This window comes from Pinus tabuliformis, chromosome 2_2 (assembly GCF_031772625.1).
Source record: "Pinus tabuliformis cultivar Carrire ecotype Pingquan chromosome 2_2, CPIR1, whole genome shotgun sequence".
Taxonomy (NCBI): Eukaryota; Viridiplantae; Streptophyta; class Pinopsida; order Pinales; family Pinaceae; genus Pinus; species Pinus tabuliformis.
The window spans coordinates 440,303,381-440,314,945 of NC_142300.1; positions in this window are offsets into that span (position 1 = coordinate 440,303,381).

An 11,565-nucleotide genomic window follows, 5' to 3' on the forward strand; every position below is an offset into this window, starting at 1 on the left:
GGGCATCAGATTGAAATTTCATAAGAAGTTTCAGAAAGGGGACGTCCAAAAGTTTTTTGTATATTAGTTTCAAGTACTAAGGTTGAAACACTGACACGTGGAACTTCATACAAGTTCACTCTATTGAACTAGTCTATAATTGGGTCATCATGGGATATTTGACATAACGCTTGAAATCCAATCTTGATCAAACTTTTGGGGTTAGAAAGAGGACTCAGAGGGCTACTACAAGACAAAATTTCAAAACTTGGAAATCTGAAATTACAAAGTTACAATTGTTTCAAGATCGAGCTCCTAAAATCAAGAAAAAGCGAGATGAGGAAGTTTGATGGCAAGGATCCGGTAAATTAGATACTACAGATGGAGAAATATTTTGATCTACATGGTGTACCACTGTTACAAAAGGTATTTATTGCATCTGCATATTTAGAACCAGATCAATTTTCATGGTATAAAGGGATTTTTTCTCGTAAACCACTGTTACATGGTCAATTTTCATGGAGGAAATGATAACACATTATGAGGATACTAAGAGAAACACCTTCTTTATCCACATGATAAATCTAAAAAAAAATTGTTCAATGGTAGAGCACATTGAGGACTTCCAAAAATTGAATATAAAGGAAAATGATATTCTAGAGAAGCATAGGATTGATGTCTCCATAGAGACTTTAAAGGATAATATTCAACGTGAGGTTCGTCTTTGGGAACCTAATTCATTGGAGAAGGCATTCAGGTTGGCAAGAAAAGTGGAAAGAAAAATTATGGCAACAAGGAATTCTACCCTTTACAACTATAAAGATGGAAGTGTTATCAATCCATTTGGCCTAATGGTGGTCAACCTTTGTTACGTCTTATGGGAGATGGGAGGTCAAGGTTGAAACCCCACGACTCGCCCATTATTGTTTTATTATGTGAAATAATGTTAACAGTCTGATGGATTAGGACCACTACTAACCATTGATATATCTATATATATATATATATATAATGTTTCCTTCGTCGGCCTGATTGGTTGAGTTTGACTACTATCCAACTAGCCAGTAATATTTTTTTTTGTATATTTGAATTTAGCCCATAACGAGCGTTTTTCCTACCAACGGATTTGGAGGTCACTGGAAATATTAAGTAGGAAAAAAATCCACTGCCACTGATCACTGGATCGATCTAAATTATCATCTCCTTAGTAGAATTTTGCGATGTTGACTAGGTTGCCATGTGTCGTGTCCTGAATGGTCTGTATGGTTGATTGCGCGAATGACCGGGCTTCTAACATCATGCTGATGTTAGCTGCCACATGTCATGTTTTGGCTGGCTCTCCCTCGTCCATACTGCCACATCACCTACTGTTGTCAGCATCCATATAGCTCACGCCAACATATGTACTGCTGACATCAGCATGCCAAGTGTCCCTGTGGGTCCTGTCTACAAAATTTTTAGATGATTCAAAAAACTTCAACATGAAATAACTTCTTCATACGATGTCATATTGAGGTGTCATTCATGTTGTTGGATTTAGAATGACGATCTCTTTGATTTGAGACTAGTTTCACTGCATTTTGAAGATTTTGAAGATTTAGCTTTTTAGGGTCCCCTGGATCACCAAGGGATTAATTCTAAAACTGCAAGGTATTATAAACCCAAGGGAATAATATTAAACCCTAGCAATTAATATTATAAACCTGGTATATAAACCTGTTGTGGTAAAAACACAACCCCCCCATTATTGATGTGCTCACTTCAAATAATGGGGACCCTTTCTATAAAATTTTGACTAAACACCTTCTAGCAATTTTATTTAGTTAATTATCCTACGCTTTTGTTAATTTCTCATTTTGTTTGGATTATTCTTTTGATTGCTTTGTTAGAATCGATTTTTTATAAACTTCTCATTGACATTTGTTTCGCCTCATTTGGTCAACTGGTTTGAAAATGGTACTCCTGAAGTCCCATCATTTATCTAGTCTAGGTTGAAAATGCTATTTTTATTCTTTTTATTTATTTTCGGAATGGTTGTAGTTTAGATAATTTCATTAAAATAAAACCAAAATAAAACATTGATATTTAATATTAAATCTTAAATTAATTAAATTAATTATTATATAAAATATAATTAATTTAATTAAATTAAAATTTGATATAAAAAATATATATATAATAAAAAAGAATTTTATCACATCGCATCGGAGAATTCTTATCGCAACATTTTTAACAGAACCCCAATCCAAGGTTTGTTGCAATTGCGAAAAGGCTAAAGGTCAAAGGACTTGGAGCATTGACCTTAGTTTTCATAAAACTTACGTTTTGTTTTGTTTTAAATTAACATTCATACGAATAAGTGAAATGGTAATGGAATGTTAAGATAAAATGATTTAATATTAAAATAAAAATTAACAATACAATCGATGCATCGCAACGCAAATTTCTCATCGCAAATTTCTTATCAGAACATTCTTAAAAAAACTGTGATAACCCTCATTCACCGATATGCGATCACTGAAGTCATAAGGCAACGGGACATTAATTTTGGTGCATGATTCATTTAGTTTGAGTTTCCAAATTCACTCATATGTGAGTGGAATAGGAATGAATAAAGAGGTAGGATAGTGGTAGGTTGAAATTAAAATAGTTATTTAAGATTTAAATAATTAATTTTAATTTAATTAATATATAAAATTTAATTAATTAAATTAAATTAAAATTTAAAAATTATCTAAATTAATTAATCTATAAATAGTTAATTATAATAGTTAGTTAGATTAATAATTAGTTTATTTTATAATTAATAATTAAATTAGAATTAATTAGAATTCTACCTTAGGATTAGATTTTTAATTAAAACTCTGATTTTTAGCCTAGCAACAAAATTTCCAGATTTATGCCAGATTTGACTCATCAACTTTGGAAGCTAATAGAATGAGTTTTACTTGGCCAAATGAGGCCCATGACGGCTCATTGGAAAGATAAAATCAAGGAGAACATCGCTGAGGAGGTTTCACTAATAGATTTGGTCATTAATTGGGTCAAAAATCATGCAAAAGATCAAGCTCCAAATTTCTAAAACAAAATCAATTTTCTGAGTTATTATCTGCATTTTCATTTGTCCAAGCCTCTTCTAATTGCATATTCATTCGTCAATAATATCCTTGGCCAATTAAACTATCCGAGGCATCAATAGAGAGCTTATATTTTATTTTCAATTATTTATTTAAATGGAATTTGATTGGATTTGTTTTAAATGCCAGAAATGATATTTTGTTTTTATTGATTGCATTTTAATTTATTTTGATTTCTTCTTGTAGGAAAACAGTAGAAGAGATTTGGAGAAAAAGATCTCAATCAATGAGAATGCTCCAACAATTAAAGATTCAAATTTTGAGCAAATAAAATTGGATTGGACAAATTTCTCTTCAACAAACTTTCCTCTCAAGAATTCCTTTGCAAATATTATAAATAGCAGATTGCAGAATGTAATAAGGCGGCTCTCCTCTGCAATTCTGGAATTCTAAAAGCACTTTTTTAATAGGGATTTGGAGTTGTAGGTGGAAGGAGTGAAATCTCAGATCTGAGGATTATTGAGGTTTTTCTTCTACATCCTGAGTTATGTATAATGAACAGAGTTTGCACTATTGTAGCTCTGGTTTTGAAAGCAGAAGCTTAGATATTATAAAGGACTATTAGAGACCAGAGCTGGAGAAATGGATTCAATAAATTGGTATTTCGAATACTATTGTTTTAAATACTGGTTTTATTTTATGATAACAAGAATGGTGTCAATTTACTTACATATTTGTGCACTTTTGTCGGTATGGGTAATTTGCTTCTATTTTATGTTGTTATTTATCTCTGCTCTTATGGGCTGAATTCTGATTTCTGAGTAACACTTTAATCATAAATCTGTCTTTTAATATTGGATGAATAAATAGTGATATGTTGTGAACTTCTTCCGCATATCATTGTTTAATAATTCAAGGTACTGATTAAATGATCAATATCATTTTGTGAACTTCTTCCTGAGTGTTGTTGATTGATTATTTCAGTTAAAAGGTCTCAATAGGATGTGTTTGGTATCCATAATGTTAGTTAATTGAACTACTTCATTAACTTGATATTCATTATAAACAAGACATTTAAATTTCAATATTTTAAATATCTGCTCTTGGTTGGGTTAGATCTATATCTGCCTAATTGAGATAGGATTAAGATAGTTTCTTTTGCTTGCATCTTAAGACAAGTTTGCATTTAGAATAATTTCTACATTCTTTTAAGTCCTCTTCCCAAAGAGGCAAACTTTAATAGTGGATTGGCTGAACCCTAAATCAGCTTAAGGATCACTTTCTTGCCTGATCAGCAAGAAGGTTGATCTGATGTCTCTTTTCCATTGGTGAATGAAAGTCATATTTTAAAGCCATTGGAGATTGAGAGAAGGTAACTGGACCTAGTTGAACCAGTCGAAACCACCATTCCAAATAGAAAAGGAGTTGTTTTAAGGTCCAGACCGGGTGGTCATCCCCCATGTTGTTGAAGCGATTTTCGAGGCTTCAACAAAACCCCAAGGTAAAGATTATAAACCTAAAATAAACGTGGTTGACATTGGCTGCCCATGGTTCATTTTCTTATTGAGACAATCTTTGTCACAATGCGATGTCGGACCATGGTTGAGCATGATTGATTTTCACATTGAGATAAACCCAAGGGATTAATAAGAAAACCCCAAGGGTTTATAAAGCCTAGAGAGTAATATTAAACTGAAGGGATAAATATTATAAACCCTACGTATATAAACCCTAAGATAAATATTATAAACCCTAAAATAAAAATGGTTGATAGTGGTTGACCATGGTTCATTTTCATATTGAGACAATAATTGTTACAAAGTGACATTGGACCATGGTTGAGCATGATTTATTTTCATATCAAGACAATATTTGTCATATTGTGACATTGGAACATGGTTGATGATGATTATAGACACAAGTGATGTATTTTAAACTCAAGGATTTATATTATAAACCCTATGAATAATATTACACCCTAGGAATATGAACCCATAGATTAATAAACTGAACGGATTAATACTATAAACTGAATGGAATAATACACCCAAGGGATTAATACTAATAACTGAAGAGATTATAAACCCAAGGGAGTAATATTAAAATCAAGAGATTAATATTATAAACCCTAGGTATATAAACCCTAAAATAAATACAATTGACCATGTTTTACCATCGTTGATTTTCACATTGAGACAATCTTTGTCATAATGCGATGTTTGACCACGGTTGATTTTCATATTGAGATAATCTTTGTCATAATGTGAAATTCGACCATGGTTGCGCTTGGATGACCATGATTATAAACCAAAGGGAATTATATTAAACCTTGGGATTAATATTATAAACATTATGAATAATATTATACCTTAGGAATATGAACTCTTATATTCATAAACCGAAGGGCTTGATATTATAAACCCAAGGGATTAATTCTAAAACCCCAAGGTATTATAAACCGAAGGGAATAATATTAAACCCAAGGGATTAATATTATAAACCAAAGGTATATAAATTGTAAGATAAATATTAGAAACCCTAAAATAAACATGATTGACCTTGGTTGACCATGACCCGTTTTCATATTGAGACAATATTGATCACAATGTGACATTGGAAAATGGTTGATCATGGTTGAGCATGATAGATTTTCATATTGAGACAATCTTTGACACATTGTGACATTGGACCATGATTAATTCGGATATTGAGAAAATATTTTTCACATGTGACGTTGGACCATGGTTGACCATGATTATAAATGCAAGGGATTTATATTACACCTAAGGATTTATATTATAAACCATATGAATAATATTACACCCTAGGAATATGAACCCTTAGATAAATAAACCCAACAGATTAATATTATAAACCCAAGGGATTAATACTAAAAATCCAAGGTATTATAAACCCAAGTGAGTAATATTAAACCTAAGGTATTATTATTATAAACCCTAGGTATATAAACCCTAAGATAAATACTATAAACCTTAAAATAAACATGGTTGACAATGTTTGACCATGGTTGACCATGGTTGATTTTCATATTAAGATAGTCCTTATCATAATATGACATTGGACCATGGTTGCCCTTTGTTGACCATGATTATAAACCTAGGGATATTTATATTAAACCCTTGGAATAATATTGTAAACCGTAAGAATAATATTATACCCTAGGAATATGAACCCTTAGATTGATAAACCCAAATGACTAATATTATAAACCCAATGGATTAATTATAAAACCCCAAGGTATCATAAACCCAAAGGAATAATATTCAACCCACAAGATTAATATTATAAACCCAAGATTTATACACCCTAGGATATATATTATAAACCCTAAAATAAATATGGTTAACTTTAGTTGACCATAGTTCATTTTCATATTGAGACAATCTTTGTCACAATGCGGTGTTGGATAATGGTTAACCAAGGTTGGGTATGATTGGTTTTCATATTGAGACAATCTTTGTCACAATGTGATGTTGAACTATGGTTGATTTTCATATTGAAAAAAGCTTTGGCAGCACAACTATATAAAATAAATGGATGGTAAACGTCGATAGACATCTATCCATATTAAGAATCAAGAAAATTACTTTATGATACATCTCACATTTCTAAAATTAAAAAAGTCATAACAACTAACTAAATTGCAACTTTATTTTAAATTATGATTAACAATAAAATATTAAATCAAAATATTTGGATTCTACATTTTAATATCGAAATTTATCCCATATGAAAATAATAAAATTCCAGCACACAAGGAACAACTCAATTGGCTTTTTGTATGAATTAATTAATTATGTAAGAATTGATATTAAATATTTAAATCCCGATAACTCCAGGTAACCAAAAAAAACAAGGAAAATAAAAAGAATTATATTAGTATTTTCTAAGAGAAAATGATATCTTTTAAAGTGTGTCTTAAACTATTTGCATATGGATAAACATCTTTTCCAAATACTTCCAACACCTATTTGCGCCCTTTCTCTTTACATTTTGAATCCATTCCTCATAATATGTAAGATTGTGTGGCATGTCAATAGGATTGATGTAGATTCATGTTCTATGAGGTTGATATTCTTGCCTTCCCTAACCACTCAAGTCTTATATCTCGATTTATGGGAAACAACATTGGACATAGTAAATAATTATGATAATTTCTTGAATTTTCTACAACATCATTCCTTTCCCCACCTCCAATGACTTGCACTGCACTTCTTTTGGTTTCTTTATCCAACTTCCAAAGTTGCATGTTCTTTCTTGTAGGGAGAAATATGTTAACAAATCCAATTACAAATAGATATAATTGACTGAAAAAAATTGTATACCCATAATGATTATTATATCTAAATACCCTTTCTATTCAATTGAGATTTAAAAAATTTATTGCCATCAAAACTCAAACTTCTCACCTTAAACATGGAATGTAAATGCCAGAATGTAACTTGTATGCAAGAGCCATTTGTTGGAACTTCAACGAATGTTGTGAATTCCCTCTTCATAATTGTTGGTAAATGTTTTTTGATAAGTAATATTTATTGTAAGTTTGTGGAAATATTTAAGCACATAATCCTTACTTTCACTAAATGGTAAATGGTTATTTAAGAAACAACATGATTATTATTTCACCAAAACTAATTTAAATCAAAGAGCTTTGCATTTAGGATGTTTTATTCCACTTTTTAAGTAAGTTCTATAAGATACATCATGTGCTGATAATTTTTTTAATGTTTTCAGCACTCCGTTATTCATCCAAGCTAAGTAGAGGAACCCAAAGATAACCACAACCCACTTTAAAACTGGAATCTAGGCCTTCCAGTTTTAGAGAGGGCTCTCTCTATATGAATCTCCAGTATTAGGTCGTAAGATAGGTATTAAGATTAGAGAGGAATAAGTTTAACAATTTGATGACAAGGAAGAAGGAAAAAACATTGACATGGAGTCATATTAAGCTAATGATTTTTAGTGAGAGGATGAAAAAATGAGGAATATTTAGATAGGGGTAAGGTAGGCAATCCTTCTAGTGTTTATTATCAAATTTCCTTGTAGAGGGGTGAGAAGAGTAAGAGTGTAATTGACAATATCTAAAGCATCTAACTGAGGATGAATTCTAGATATCTCAATGGAAGAAAAAAACTAAATTATTTAATAAGCGATAACACAACACTTAAAAAGTGAATTTTGAAGCAGATTATGCTTAATTAAACATGACATAAAATTTCAAGCATGATTGTAAAAATGAAAAAACTCATATACACAGGAGAAGAAATCACCATCAAAAGTTGACACATGAATCCCTAAGAAAACAGACCTTGGCCTTCATTATTCACTAAAAACGTTTTAAAATGGAAAAGTACACTGCACAATATTTTCTTTCTCTAACCCTGACCAACGAACCTTTTGCACATGAAAATTCATGAAATATATACAATTATCTCATCCCTAGCCTTAGGTGGTCAAGCTCAACCATTCCCCAAATATCAAGTCAGTTACATTAGATTTAGAAACTTCCTGCTATGAAATAGGGACCAAATTTATGAAAACGAGGGGTCCAATATTAGATCATATCTATCAAATCATGACATTTATTACCAAATGGAAGGTGTTTTTTGTAGATGATCTTGTGCTTGAGAGAAACCTCTCTCAGTTTCCGAATATTCTTCTCTAGATCCTCGAAATTTGCACCCAAGGATCATGACTAAAACAGGAAATGACGAAATCTAAAAAATAGGTTGTAAAGATTCATTCAAATATTTCAATATATGATACCTGTCACTAAACATAATGATTTTTTTTTATTTATCTTGTGTTTGCAAAAAATCTCTTTTGGTTTTCCAATATTAATTTCCATTTGATCAAAAACCGATTTTGAAGTTAATTGCTAAAATAGTAAAAAAACACAACGAATCCCCCCCCAGCCAAAATGCAACGAACATCCTTTTCATATTATATGATCAATGCTTGAATTTTGTACCAACAAGACACTTAAGGACACTTTTCATAATCATATAAATTGATTTCAAGAGGTGGGGAGTCGAATTGAAAGGTCGAACAATTGACTGTGTGGAAGTGCAATGCGTTTGTTGCGCTACTTCAAAAGCGCAACGAAATCATGATTTGCATGCTTGTTAGCATCTCCTCGGTTTATGAATGTATCATACATGTGAAAAAAAAACTTGAAAATCATTAGATATTCAAACTATTAACTCCCATCCTTGAAAAACATCAACAACAACATAAGTGCAGTGAATATCCAACTACATGTGTTTAACTAAGTGTTTGGGTCTCTCGCTGAGGAAAATAGTTTTTTTATTATGTTGATAGTCTTAAAAATCTCGTTGAAACTCCATAAACAATAAATAGCAGCAAAACCCTGATTATTTATCAAATTTATTGCTTTGACAGTTGCGTAGCAAAATGGAGAATGTTATGTTCTTAACCTGCAAAATGATACCCAAATACAGAATATGCGAAGAAAAGATACCCAGAACACAGAATAGCAATGATTTTATTATTCAGAGAGTAATGTTCACTTGCCTCTTCGAGGGGGAAACCTCCAATAGAGCAGAGCTCGATTACAAAATAAGACACGATGCTCCTCGCATGGAATCTCTATCCTTTATATATGACTCATACATGCAATACCACGGGCCAATACCGTGGGTTTTATTAATACCATCTATCTAATACTACGGCCCATTTGCAACTAACTGTGGTCCCGTCATTAATTGCAGATTAACCACTTACAATTATTAATATGGGCTTTATTGACTCTTGACTATGACGTGATCCCATTACATAAATAAGGGGGTTAGGGTGGGACCCTAACATGCCCTCCCCCTTAAGACTAGCCTTGTCCTCAAGGCTGAAGGTGCGGAAACTGCTGAAGAATAGTGGCTGGTTCCCAAGTTTCATCTTTCGGAGAGGTGTCTTTCCATTTGACGAGGACTTCCTTAATCATGCGGCCACGCAGTTGCTTGTCTCGTGTGTCTAGGACCTGTTCGGGTTGAAGCCAGATGGACCCTTCTTCGTCTAATTCAGGTAGACTGGTCTGAATTCTGCAATTGTTCCCAATCACTTTCTTGAGGCATGAAACATGGAAAACTGGATGGATTTTTGCAGTAGGTGGCAAGGCCAACTTGTAAGCCACTTCTCCAATGCGTTGAAGTACTTGATATGGTCCGTAGAATTTGGGAGATAGTTGCTGACACCCCTTGTCTTTGAGTGATGTTTGCTTATATGGTTGTAGCCATAAAAAGACCTGATCCCCTTCTTGAAATTGGCACTCTCAGCGATGCTGATCTACCTATTTCTTCATGCGGTTCTGAGCTTGATGAATATTCTCTCGAAGATGGGCGAGCATGGTTGCGCGGTGTTGTAGGAGTTGATCCACTGCTTGGAATTTTGAGCACCCCTTGAGATACAAAGTAGGTGAAGGGGGAGTTGACCATATACTACTTCATAGGGAGTCATTTTGGTGGTGGCATGATAGTTGGTGTTATACCACCATTCCGCTAGAGGTAACCACTGTAGCCAAAGGTGTTGCTTTTTAGAAGTGAAACACCTAAGGTAGGTTTCTAGACATTTGTTAACGGCTTCAGTTTGACCATCTATTTGCGGATGATAGGAAGTACTGAGTTTTAGTTGAGTGCCTTGTATTCTGAAGAGTTCCTGCCAAAAATTACTGGTGAAGATCAGGTCATGGTCGGACACAATAGAAGTGGGCATGCCATGCAATTTGAAGATCTGATCCATGAAAGATTGAGCGACCAAAGTTGGTGTAAACGGGTGTGGTAGGGCGTAGAAATGAGCATAATTCGACAGTCGGTCCACAACCACCATGATGACTGACTTGTTCCCTGACTTTGGAAGACCTGTAATGAAATCCATAGAAACCTCCGTCCAAATTGATGCCGGAATGGGCAATCGTTGTAATGTGCCGGGTGTGTTGACGGTTTCCCCTTTGTGGCGTTGACAGACATCGCATTCTGCTATGAAAGTAAGGATGTCCTTTTTCATGCCTATCCAAAAAAATGATCTTCTGGTGCGAGCATACGTCTTCTGAAAGCTCGAATGTCCTACAATGGGAGATGAGTGCAATTCTGCCAAAATGCGACTTTTGAGGGTGGATGTTGGTGATATTACGACTCTGTCCTTGTAGCGAAGAATATCATCCTGCCATGAGTAGCCCTTGGTGGAATTTGGATCTACCTGCAATTGAGAAATGAGTTGGGAGAGCCCGGGGTGTGAAAACCATTCCCTGCGAGCCTCTTCAATCCATTCTGGAATGGGGAGGGAAATTTCTAGCAGAGTACTTTCCTCCTCAAATTGGTGAGATAATGCATCTGCTACACTATTGTCTTTCCCTTTCTTGTAAATGATCTCATAATCATATCCCAGAATTTTGGCGAGCCATTTATTTTGTTGTGGGGAGGATAGGTGTTGCTCCAAAAAATATTTAAGACTGTGATGATCTGTGCAGATTTGAAAA